Source organism: Drosophila bipectinata, chromosome XR (genome assembly GCF_030179905.1).
Source record: "Drosophila bipectinata strain 14024-0381.07 chromosome XR, DbipHiC1v2, whole genome shotgun sequence".
Lineage (NCBI taxonomy): Eukaryota > Metazoa > Arthropoda > Insecta > Diptera > Drosophilidae > Drosophila > Drosophila bipectinata.
Window position 1 is genome coordinate 23,397,356 of NC_091735.1, and position 12,101 is coordinate 23,409,456.

At 34.2% G+C, this 12,101-nt stretch overlaps 2 long non-coding RNA genes across 2 annotated transcripts in view; one reads left to right on the forward strand and one right to left on the reverse strand.

Moving 5' to 3' along the window:
* Positions 1–12,101, forward strand: part of LOC138925534 (uncharacterized) — a 73,039-nt gene that overhangs the window by 49,915 nt on the left and 11,023 nt on the right. The gene's annotated exons all lie outside the window — the stretch shown is intronic.
* Positions 1–12,101, reverse strand: part of LOC138925535 (uncharacterized) — a 77,723-nt gene that overhangs the window by 11,200 nt on the left and 54,422 nt on the right. Inside the window, exon 2 of the long non-coding RNA XR_011441769.1 lies at positions 957–1,439. This is a non-coding gene — a long non-coding RNA (uncharacterized lncRNA). The remainder of the gene's footprint in view (positions 1–956; positions 1,440–12,101) is intronic.

A 12,101-nucleotide genomic window follows, 5' to 3' on the forward strand; every position in this document is an offset into this window, starting at 1 on the left:
CATTTTCGGTTAAAGGTACGCGCGTAGAAGTAGAAAAAAAATATATAAAAAAAAAAAAACACCATCAAGCTGGAATTTTTATTTGTCGTTGACAATAAAAAGACGTGACGAAAGAGATAAATGCACTGGGAGAAAATATGGCAGCCTATGGGTAATGGGGGAATGTTAGGGGAGAGTTCTGACTAAAGTTTTAAGTAAAATATAGTTTTAAAAGAAAAAGCCATCGCCTATATATGTATATGTTACCTCTCCTATATCTATATACCTATAATAATATACCTATTTTCTTTGAATATGTAAGTTCCATTTAGTTTTAAATAATAATCTTCTATCATATCATATGATATGATTCTATCTATCACAACTATCTATCTATCTATCTTCCTATCTATCTATCTTCTATTATATTTTATAACAATGTTAAGTTATTTTCTGTTTGTCTGTTTCTCAAGTTTTAAAAGTAATGTAATCATATATAAACCTTATAAGAAAGACTATACATACATACATATAGAGGTAGACTGTATGATACCAGATACTCTTCTACTCTACACCGTGTATTCTACAAGTACTGGGTATTACCATTTGAGTAAGCTTAGTTAACATTTATCCTTTTTCTTCTTTTGTATAAAAAATTGTATTGTATTAAATGTGAGTTTAATTCAAGTAAAATCCTTATTAAAAACTTACTTTATTACTAATTTGTTTAAACTATTATCTATACTAATTTATCTATTACTAATTAACTAAAGTCCTTAATCAGTATTTTATGTAAAAAATTTCTATAATATTCATTAAAAGAACTAAAAAGTTTATGTAAAAAAAACACTTATTACAATTTAGCACAATTTTTAATTATAAGAAATTTAATTTCTTTACCAAATTTTTTCAGAAATTTTTTTATAATTTTTATCATTAAGGTTAAAAAAATATTTTCAAGCAAAATATAGACTTACCTTAATATTTTGAAGATCCTTTTATTTGCCAGCCGCTTGAAATTATCTCCAGCTTTTATTTTCCAGCATTTTCATTTTCCCAGAGATGGATCCTGGATGGAGATGGATGAACAATTTTTCCACCTGGTATTTGCTATGGAGGGATATGTACATATATTTTTAAAGGACCCTTTGCCACGCCCCCAGGACCTGGCCCATTACGGGCGCTATAATTATGTGTATGTGTGCGTGTGTTTGGATGTGTGTGTGTTAAATCTTCAGCTGCGGGTCAAGTTTAAAGATTCAATTTCCTCGACAACGGGAAAAAATCCATTAAAATTGTTAAATGCAGCGTTGGCAGTTTTCCACATTTTCCGTTTTCCGTTTTCCCTGCGCCTTCCCAGCCTTCCACCGTCTTCTGCTTCTTCTACATCTTCGTTTCCTTTGCACTAATTTGGTTGGCAACGCCACGCTTTCCTATATGTGTGTGTGTGTGTTTATGCACTGAAAGAAAAATAAAGAAAATAAATTATAGAAAAAAAAATACAAAAAAAATTTAGATTTTTAAAAAAGCTTACTACATACTACTATATGGCTTATTATTAAAAAAAATTTTTTTTTTTAGAATGATTTTTTTTTTAACTTTGTTTTCAGTGTTTAGTACTTGGGTGTGTGATGGTCGGTGAGGTGTAACGATGTCGCCTGCCTGAAGTATGGCGCTGCAATTTGCTCAGAGAGTCAAATGGATTTGACCTTAGCCACATGGGCGGAGGTGAGCCCGAAAAAAAGGGGAGCTATGCAGGGGGGTCATGTGGCTGCAGTATGCTGGACCAGCACTAATGCTTAAGCTGATTTTAACAGAGACACACACACATCGCGGGCAGACTTCATTTGCAGACAGGACGAGCGCACAAATTTTTTGCGACAATTTTTTTTTCTTGTTTTAGAACAGTGGTTTGTAAAAGAAATACGTTTAAGATGTAAGATTTTAATGAAAAAATATATAAACAAGAAATTAAAACTTTAAAATAGCATAAAATATATTATTTAAAATATTTGTAATAAAATTAAAACATTTAATTGGCAAATAAAATAAAAATAAAGCAAAGAGGGTAAGATATTTTATAACAAACATTTAGAGAAAATTTTTAAAAGCTATGACTATATTTAAGGACTTTAATATAATATTTTTTTTTAATTAACATATTTAATTTAACATATTAAAAAAAAAAAATAGTATTATAACCACTATGCCTTCTTTTAATATATATCCTTTTTATTCTATTTTTTTTTTTGCTTGCAACTAAGGACATGGGGCAAGTATCACGTAATGCAGCGCGGCAAGCGCATTAACACATTTACACAACCAACACACACACACACAGGCAGGTGAAATAAAAAAAAAAAACAAACAAAATATTTCACAAAAAAAAAAAGAAGAAAAAAGAAAAACACGCGATACGCTTAAAAAATCTTTGCAACTTTCTTTCTGCGCCAAAAGCTGCAAATTTCATTTCACACCCAAAAGACCAGAGACACGAGAGATGGCCAGTGTTGTGTGATGGTATGTGTGTGTGCGAAAGAGATGGATGTGTTGAAGGTGAAAGAGATGGACAGACTCTGTTCAGAGACAAAGCAAAGAGAAAGCCGAGAAAAGTGCATGGCCACGAATTAAAAAGGTCATTTGGTCGCACTTTTAGACAGTATTCCACTTTTTTGTTTAGTTTTATAAACATATATATATATATATATATATATATATATAAAAGAGGTGGTCCCTGAGGTGGGTGGGTCTTGGCGCCTCTCCAAATGAGCAGCCCATCGGCGCGTGGCGGATCCGAAAAGGCTTAAATACCCAAAGGGTTTGAGGGAAATTACGCTAAATAGATGGGAGAAATGCCAAAAATCCATAATAAAGACTTGGAATTTTTTTGGGGAATTAAAAGAGAAGATCTAGAGGCTTTACTTTCAACAAAAAATAAAGGGGGAAAAATCTTAAGTAAGTATGTAGTCTAGTAGTATGTAAAAGTATCTGTGACGAAAGCATATCCTATAAAATATGAAATATAGACTCCTTTTACTGGGAAATGTATATATTCATAAAAAAAAAAACCAAAATAAATAGAGAAAATCTGAAGAGAAGTAAAATAAAATCTTTCTAGTATGTAATAGTATGATAATATTAGTATCAGTGACGAAAGCTATGCCCTAAAATATGAAATGACCAATATTAAGACACCTTTTACTGCTTCAACAGATAAAGAGTAGAAGGGTACATGTTCTAGAGATTCAAAAGATCAATAATACAAATTTAAATGAAAGTAAAGTAGTGTATAGTCCTTCTAGAATATAATAGTATCAGTGACGAAAGTATATCCTAAAAAAATATGAAATCAATAATATTTAGACACCTTTTACTCCTTCAAGAGATGGAAAATTTATACATTTATACAAAAAAACCAAAATTAATAGAGAAAATCGTAAGTAAAGTAAAATAAAATCGTACTAGTATAATACTATTAGTATCAGTGACGAAAGAATATGCCCTAAAATGTGACAAATATTGAGACGACAAATATTCACTCTTGCAAGAGGCAAAAAAAAACAAAATAAATAGAAAAAAAATGAAACAAAAGTAAAGTATGGCCCTTCTAATATATAAAAGTATCAGTATAAGTTTATAAATATCTTCTAAAATATAAAATGAAAAATATTTAGACACCTACATTACCATACTCTCTTCAACAGACTATGGAAACACTATATACATTTTATTTACTGAAGTGAAGTACGCCTTTTTTTTTGGTAATAAAAGTAAGCCAAAGAGGATTTATTTTATTGAACAAATATAAGGCTCTTTGGCAACTCAACTCAAGTCTTGCCTCCGGGGGGCTTTGCTAAAATGCTAATAAAATACATACATATGGCTTTTACAAATAGCCTTTAGAGGACAAGTCCTTTTGAAATATAATTGTTATTTTAAAGGATATATGTATGAAATATTTTATAGAAAAAAATTAAATTTTTAAGAAAATCACCGAACAAAAGAAAAACTTTTGGAAAAAAATACAAAATGCAACAGGAATTAAGAGAAACGCTGGCGACAGGAAATACAGAATAAGTCGCGAGAAAACAACAACGGAAGTGGCTTTTGTTGGTGTGTAGGTGAAGCAGCGGCAGGACATAGTGGTGGCATTACAAAAGGGTCGTCCCAAGGAGAAAGGATAAACAGGGCTTAGTTGACCAGGTTGGCTGCATGGCAAGATAAGAAAATTGCAATTTAATTAAACTAATTGAAAGACGATAGGCGGCGAAAGGTGTCTCTCCATTGGACTTGGGCCAAGCACCTTCGACTTATCCCCGCGAGACTTATCCTTATCGTCCTCGCTGTCCACAGAAGGGCAACAAAAAAAATAACACCAACAATAACAACAAGAAAACTAAAGAAAAAGAAAAGAAAAGGAAGAGAAGCCATGCAAATTGCTTCCCCATCTTGCCTTTTGCCATCGTCTGGACATTTGCATTCAAAACCAATGCGTCGTTGACTTTTGCTTGAGAATGCCCAACACCCCCCCCCCTTTGGATGATGGGGGATTGGGGATGGGGGGGGGGCGGGTTGGAAAGCAAATGAAAAGCAAACAGGCCATTGGCCAAGAGGAGGGCTAAAGGAGGCCAAAAAGGAGACGCATTCAGGCATACAAATGAGCCAAGGGAATGGGGAAATATTCTGTATTTTGCAAGAAATATTTTCTAAAGATTTTTGAAACTTCATTTTATTCATCAGAGCCTAAAAGTAGACTTTAAAAATCTGCAAAAAATCAAAACATTGCAAAGCAAGCTGTCTCGAAGGACCATAATTAACTCTTAAGAACCTTAAACATTTTTGTACAGTGTAACAAATTCTAGGAAAATGGAAAAATGGAAGGGAATGGGTAATAGGCAAAAAAAAAAAAAAAGGAAAATGCACATGGGCTAGTGGCAATGACAGGAACGTGCCAGCAAAGAAAATTAACACATTGCCCTCAAGTTGCACACCACACACACACACCGACCGTGTATACCCCCCCCCCTGTACACTCTATTGAATAGACCCCCATGGTTTTGACTCCATCTATCAGTTGCAGGTTCTTTCCCTGTTGGCCAAGGTTTCTCGTCGTCTCGTCTCGTCTGGTCTCGTCTTCATTGGTAATGAGTTCCTCACCATTCACCATTCAGCATTCGCTTTCTGTTTCTGTTTCGATTGCAAATCAATTTTTAAGCAGCAGATTTTCCCTTTTTACACTTCAAAGATAGATATAGAGGAGGGGGGTTATTCCTCCAACTTCCCCTTTTGGCCATTTCAAATCAGTTGGTAGGTTACAGCATTTACAGTTGCCTTACAACTTCTGTTTTCAATTCAAAAGGGGATAACTGTACTTTTCAGTTTTCCAGTAAAACTTTTATGCACTTTTCCCCCGGAACCCCGAATCTCCAGCAATGAAAATGTAGATATAGAAGTGTAGATGGAGTGTTACTTTTCATTAAATTCATTAACTTGATGGAGGAAGACTTGTCCAATTGAATAGCTTTTTAAAAAGTTATTTCTTTTTTTTAAGTTTTATTTTATTTTTAAATAAAAATTAATTATTTATTAATTATTAATAATCTTAATATTGTGATCTTGATTCTCTTGACTCTCTAGCTGGCTCTCTCTTTGGAAAATCGGTTTAGAAAGTGTTGAGGTTCGAAACTCCTCATGTTTTTTATTTTTTTTTATCAAAAAATTCGTTTTTTTTTCTCCTAAGAAGTAAGAAGAAGTTATAGCTATTGACTTACTCTAATAAGTCATAGAGTAAATAACATAATTGTTTATCCAAAAATGATCTCTTGATAAAGAGGATCTTCCTTGAGGTTCAAAATTCTTTAAATTTACCTTTTTCTAAATTAATATTTATGTTTTCTGTAAAACCATTTAATTAGTTCAACAATTATAGCTTTGGTTCAGAGAAAACCCACCATTTTCCAACCCAAAAACCTCCCCCCCTTTGACCAAGTCTTCAAGTTTCAAATTGTACATCTCTAACTTTTCACAACAAAAAAACATAATTTTTTTCTCTCTAAAAATATTTAATTAGTCAACATTCTTTTCTCGCTTAATTTTATATTCATTGGTTTAAACAATTATAGTTTCGGTTTAGGAAGAACAACACCACAACCACAACAATTTTCTAGCCAAAAACCCACTTTCTACGCTAAACTAAAAAGCACAACAATAACAACAACAAAACAAAACACATAATGTAGATGAAAATGGGAAAGGGGGGGAAAACTCGCCCAGTTAATGCGCTTATCTCGGCATGCAGTTTTGAGCCTTGTGTGTGCCATGGAATATTGCAATTAAGTGAAGAGCCAGCTTAGGCAGTCTATCTATCTCAGCATTCTCCAACACTACTCCACCCACTATACCACATATACTTACTAGCTTCTTCTTTCTCGGAAAAACCAAAACAAACCATACCACTTTTTTTTTTAAAGATTTTTTTTGGCAGCGAAATAATTTTTTTTTGTGTTGGACCAAGGACCTCTTTATAGTTGCCTATATTTTTTTTGTCGTCTCAAGTCTTGGCCATAAATTTACCGTTACGCACTCGTTCTCTAGCCATCTCTCTCTGGCATTCACACGCATAGTTAGTTCATGCCAAATTGAATTGCTGTTGAGCCAAAGTCAACGTACTCAGCAGGCTTCCAAATACTTTATAGTTTTTCTTTTTTTTCGGCTGCTTTTCGTTTTGGCCACCAAGTGTTTGCCTTTGCCGCTTGTTGACTTTGGCCAAACAGACTGACACACACACACCCATACACACACACACAGTCAAGTATAAATTATGATGTGCGTGTGTGTGTGTGTGTTAGAGAGGGCTAAGCAAAAGTGTTAAGTTGGCAACACGAAAAATGTGCGCGCCGCAAAACTTTGGTTTCCTTAAAAAAAAAAAATAAGAAAAATTGCGCCACATTTAAACACACACAGACACTATACTAATACACAAACACACACACATATGCATTAATAAAAATATATACATATACACACGCACTTGAGAAGCAGGCAAGTTTAAGGAGCTACAAATTTTACCAAAAGCACACTGATACCTAGATTTTAATCAAAAAAAATTTTTAAAAAAATATTAATAATCATTAAAATTGAGGGAAATTGGGGAAATAATTTATTAAATTAAATTTAAAAAATTAATTTAAAAAAATGAATGAAATATTTCAATTTTAAAGTTGGATATTCTCAAAAGCAAGGGACTACTAACTAAAATATTTATTTTTTTTAATAAAATTTTGATAAAAGAGCTTACATTTTTTTTAAATATTACTAATTTTTATTCCCCAAAACTTCATAGAACTTCAAATGTGATGGAAAATTACCTAAAATAGTTCTTCTTTTAATCCTATTTTTTAAACTTATATACTTTATAGCCTATATATTTTTTTAAAAATATTACTAATTTTTATTCACCAAAAACTATATAGAACCACTGTGCATTTTTGGCGAGCGGCTTGCGGTTTCTTGTGGCTTTGGTGTTGCTGTTGCTGTTGCCTTTGCTGTTGGCATAAGTGGATTACCGTATTAAGTTTTTATTATTAGTCTAAATGGCAAAGTCCTCGTTGACTTTCCGGGACTTACAAAACTGCTGAAAAGTGCGGTGCTACTGCGGGGTACTGGGTGGTACTGGGTGGTTCTGGTTGGTTCTGGGTTTTTGTCGAGTGGTTTTCGGAAAGCGAGGGAAACCCTTGAGTTTGCAAGACAGTTTCAGTTGGGCTGTGCTTGGGGGCTTGGAAAATTAAGTGTAAAATAAGAAAATTAGCTTAAAATAAATTTTGTTGCGGTTGCCACAACGTCCTTCAATATTCATTTGGCTTTTCGTCTTTTACATGCTGTGTGTGTGTGTTGTAAGGATTAATAATTAGAGACGACACTCAACACACATATGGCATAACCACTGAGCCACCACATAACCCACTGAACCACCACAGCACCTTAGCACCTCTCAGCAGCACCATAGCAGCACCATCACCCAGAAAGTCATTTCGGAACAGAAAAGGAGGTGGAATCGCTTACTTGTTCGCACAATTCTCAAAGCGTTCATTTGCTTTTTGGCCACAGAGTCGGCATAACTTTCATTTATGACAGGCCCAGTTCGCATATTATGCGGTATTCCCTTCACTTACCATTGTTGTAGCCACGCCTCCTTTTCATAGTACCATAGCCCGCCAGCCCGCCCTCAGTGGCCCAGTGCATATGCATAAAGTTTATGGGGCACTGGCGATTGCAAAACTTTTGCTGCCCCAACAATGGCGACAGAAAGTTTCCTTTCCTGTTTTCTTCCCATGGTTACACTATATGGTTTGTTCTTTTCTTCCTTTTTTTTTTCTCTGTTGGGGTTTTCTAGTCTATTTTGTTAAAGAAAACCACCAACTAAAGCTACATAGAAGTAATGTGCGATTAGAAAAAAAAGCATTTAGATTGGGAATTTATTTTAAGGTTTATTAGCTAAACATTATGAGAAGCGTGGAGAAGGGCGCTTCTGCAGGAAAAAAAAGTGAAATTAAGCCAAGGCTATAACTCTGTCGATATCTATCCGATTCCCAAGCGGGATATCTTAAACGATTGGTAGAACCATTATCTATCATTCTGCATCAAAATCTGGAGACAAAATATTTTTTAGATTTTTTGTCCATTTTTTCTGATGGGACCCCTTGGAAATGCGGTTTTCCCCTATAGGGTCCACTGCGATGGCTATATCTTCCCCAATTCTCATCCTATTCTCAAGCGGAGTATCTAAAACAATTTCTAGATCGATTTGCTACCATTCTGCATCAAAATCCTGAGACAAAATATTTTTTAGATTTTTTGTCCATTTTTCCTGATGGGACCCCTTGGAAATGCGGTTTTCCCCTTAGGGTCTACGGTGATGGCTATATCTTCCCCAATTCTCATCCGATTCTCAAGCGGATTACCTTAAACGATTTCTAAATCGATTTGCTACCATTCTGCATCAAAATTCTGAGACAAAATATTTTTTCGATTTTTTGTCCATTTTTCCTGATGGGACCCCTTGAAAATGCGGTTTTCCCCTATAGGGCCGACGGTGATGGCTATATCTTCCCCAATTCTCATCCGATTTTCAAGCGGAGTACCTCAATCGATTTCTAGATCGATTTGCCACCATTCTGCATCAAAATCCTGAGACAAAATATTTTTTAGATTTTTTGTCCTAATTTAAAGCTAACATGATAAGGAAAAGCAAGCCTATTTTTTAAACAAAATTATACAACAATTTATAAATATCTCCGAAAAATATATTAAATAGTTTCCAACTTACTTTAATAGCTTCTGATTGTTGTTTATTGAAATTCAAACTCTCTGACAAGTCAGAGAACATTATAAGGACACCAGAAAGTAAAGTTCATTTTACCAAAAAATAAAAAAGAAAAATTTTGTGGTCTCTTTCACCAAAAAGTATCCTTGAGGGGAAGTGAAAAGTCAGGGATAAACATTCTCAGCAGCAAAGCTGAGTTTATTAACTCAACTGAAAATCCATGACCATTCTATTATCTCAAATTTAACTTGGTGATTAAAGTTATCTCTCTTACTATATATATATATATGTATATGTATGTATAGAGTGTGTGTGGTATGTCTTTCTACTGAGTCGGTTGGCTAGAAAATCTCAAGCAAAGTCTTCTTTCTCTTCACAAGCAAAAGCAAAAGATTTAAAATCAAATTAAATGCTTGTTGACATGTCATCCACACGAGAGACGGAAACATGGGGGAATAAAGAGACCGGAAAAGGATTCAAGTTCTTAAGGGGTTAAGGGGTAAGAGATGGGGGAGACAGAGGGGTAAGGGTGTTAAGGGTAAGCTGCTGCATCAAGTGTCATGCAATAAATATCACTCACAACTTTCAGACTTTATTTTTTTGGGGTTATCTCTCATGTGTTGCGATAAAATGTATCTAATTTAAGATGTTTTTTGCCGCCCGAGCAAGCTGCAATCCAAGCTGGAGTTTGGAGTTTTCTGCTTTCTGCTCGTCCGGATTTTGCGGAAAAACTACTTGGCCAAAGTAGAAAAGTAGCAGCCGTAAACATTTTTAATTTGACAAAACTTTTTACCTTTGACCACACTAGTTGGGAGGTACAGAAGGTGCTACTTGTTTTCCTCAATTCTGATGCATTCTGATGCAAGGTGGTGGTGGTAACTAAAGGGCTGGACTCTAAGGGTGGACTATGGGTGGTTTGAGTAGCCTCAGTGGCTCAGGCTTACTCTGCAACAATGTGAGGTCAATGCGGCAAAAGTCTGACATCTGACAGAACGACAGAGACAGCCCACATACATACTACCCATATAGAAGGGCTGAGACGAAGAGGCGCAATAAAATCATTTTCAAAATTGCTCTAGAAGATTTTAACACACTGCAGTCGACCAGCTTGGCCAATTGAGTTGGGCTTTTGGCCATTTTAATGCTTGACTTTGTAACAAAAAGAGGGCTATATGAAGATTATAAATATAATGAAGCTATATGAAGCTTATTTTTACTTACATTTAATGTCTTAATTTTTCTTTAAAAATCACAACTGTTAAGTTTTTTCTTTAGATTCTAACTTGGATTAGTCTTCCTTTAATTTTGTATATTATTTTAAATAAAATAGGCAACAAATATTACTGAAACTTTCTATTTAAATGAAATGGAAAATAAACTAATTTAAAGAACATTTTTTTCTAAAAAGCATGCTTTCTTAAATTATTATCTATATACTCATATTTATATGCTTTCTGAGACTATTTTTGGATTAAATAGGCTTAAAGTTTGTAAACTTTGTTAATTGAAAAGAAACAAAATTAAAAAAAACATTTTGCTTTGCCAAAAAGCATGCTTTTTAAAAAAATAATCTATAATTCTATAGATTTAGGCAAAAAAAGGCATTAAGTAGACAATAAATGTTACGTTAACTTCTTTAATTAAAAAAAAAACAATTTCAAGAACATTTCCTGTATATTTTTAAAAGCATGCTTTTTAAAAAGGGTTCTACTCAAATAATTCTGTTTAAAAAAGCATGCTTTTTTTATTTAATTTCAGATATAATTTTAAGATTCTAAGAATCCTTAAATTCTCTGCATTAAATTTAATTAAAAACAAATAATTAATAATAAAAATAAAAGCAAATATTTGTTTTCAAAAAAGCATGCTTTTTCAAAAAGCAATATGTACTTTCTTAAAAAAAAGTGCTATCACTATGATTCCAAAAACACAGGGATTCTGTAGAGTGCTCTTATACCACCATCCTATACCCCCACCACCTCTTTCTCCACCACCCACCCATATTAGCCATCTCTGTCACTCTTATCACATTGGGCTGGTGACGTCAAGTATGAAATTGTTGTGTTCACACTAAACTTAAGTAACTGAATTAAAATGCGGCTAATAGAGTAGTTGCAAACACATGGAGATTAAATGGCCACCAAGGGAGCCAGGGAAAGAGATGGCTTGAGTGCAAAGTGCGACAGAGATGGCAGACAAGTGAGCGAAAGAGATGGAGAGAGGTACGAGGGCGGTTGGTCGGCAGATGACGGAGTAAGATGACCAGATTAACTGACTAGTTTATGGCAATTCCTGAAACCAGAGAAACTATCCCAGTGTGTGCGTGTTTCTGTCACTAAGTTTTTCTATTTTTTTTTTGCTTTCTTTGTTTTTGTTTGGTTTACCTCTGCTGACAGTCTCCACAGGTGGAAGACAGATGGCAGGTGGGCGGCTGGGTGGTCAGCTAGTTGATGGACAGGCCGAGAAGGAATGTCTGCCTTTGATGGCCAGAACGATGTGCCTGCCTACCAAAGTCTACAACCATGGAATTTTTCCGGCTGTGTGATTGCTAAAGGTAAACCAAGTTTTTTGCGGCAATCATTGTATATTTTTTTTTTCAAAGAAAAACAAAATACAAATAAAATGAGATATCTTGTATGTCAAGAAAGTAATAGACATTAAAAGACAGAGAGTCTTTTAATTTGAAAGTCTTTAAGGTCTCTGTCGTCTTGGATTTTCGGCAGCAATTGTGGCATGTCAATCAAGTGCAGTAGTTTTCAACTTCAATTGCAAATAAATCGGGAAAAAAACGATAAAAGGA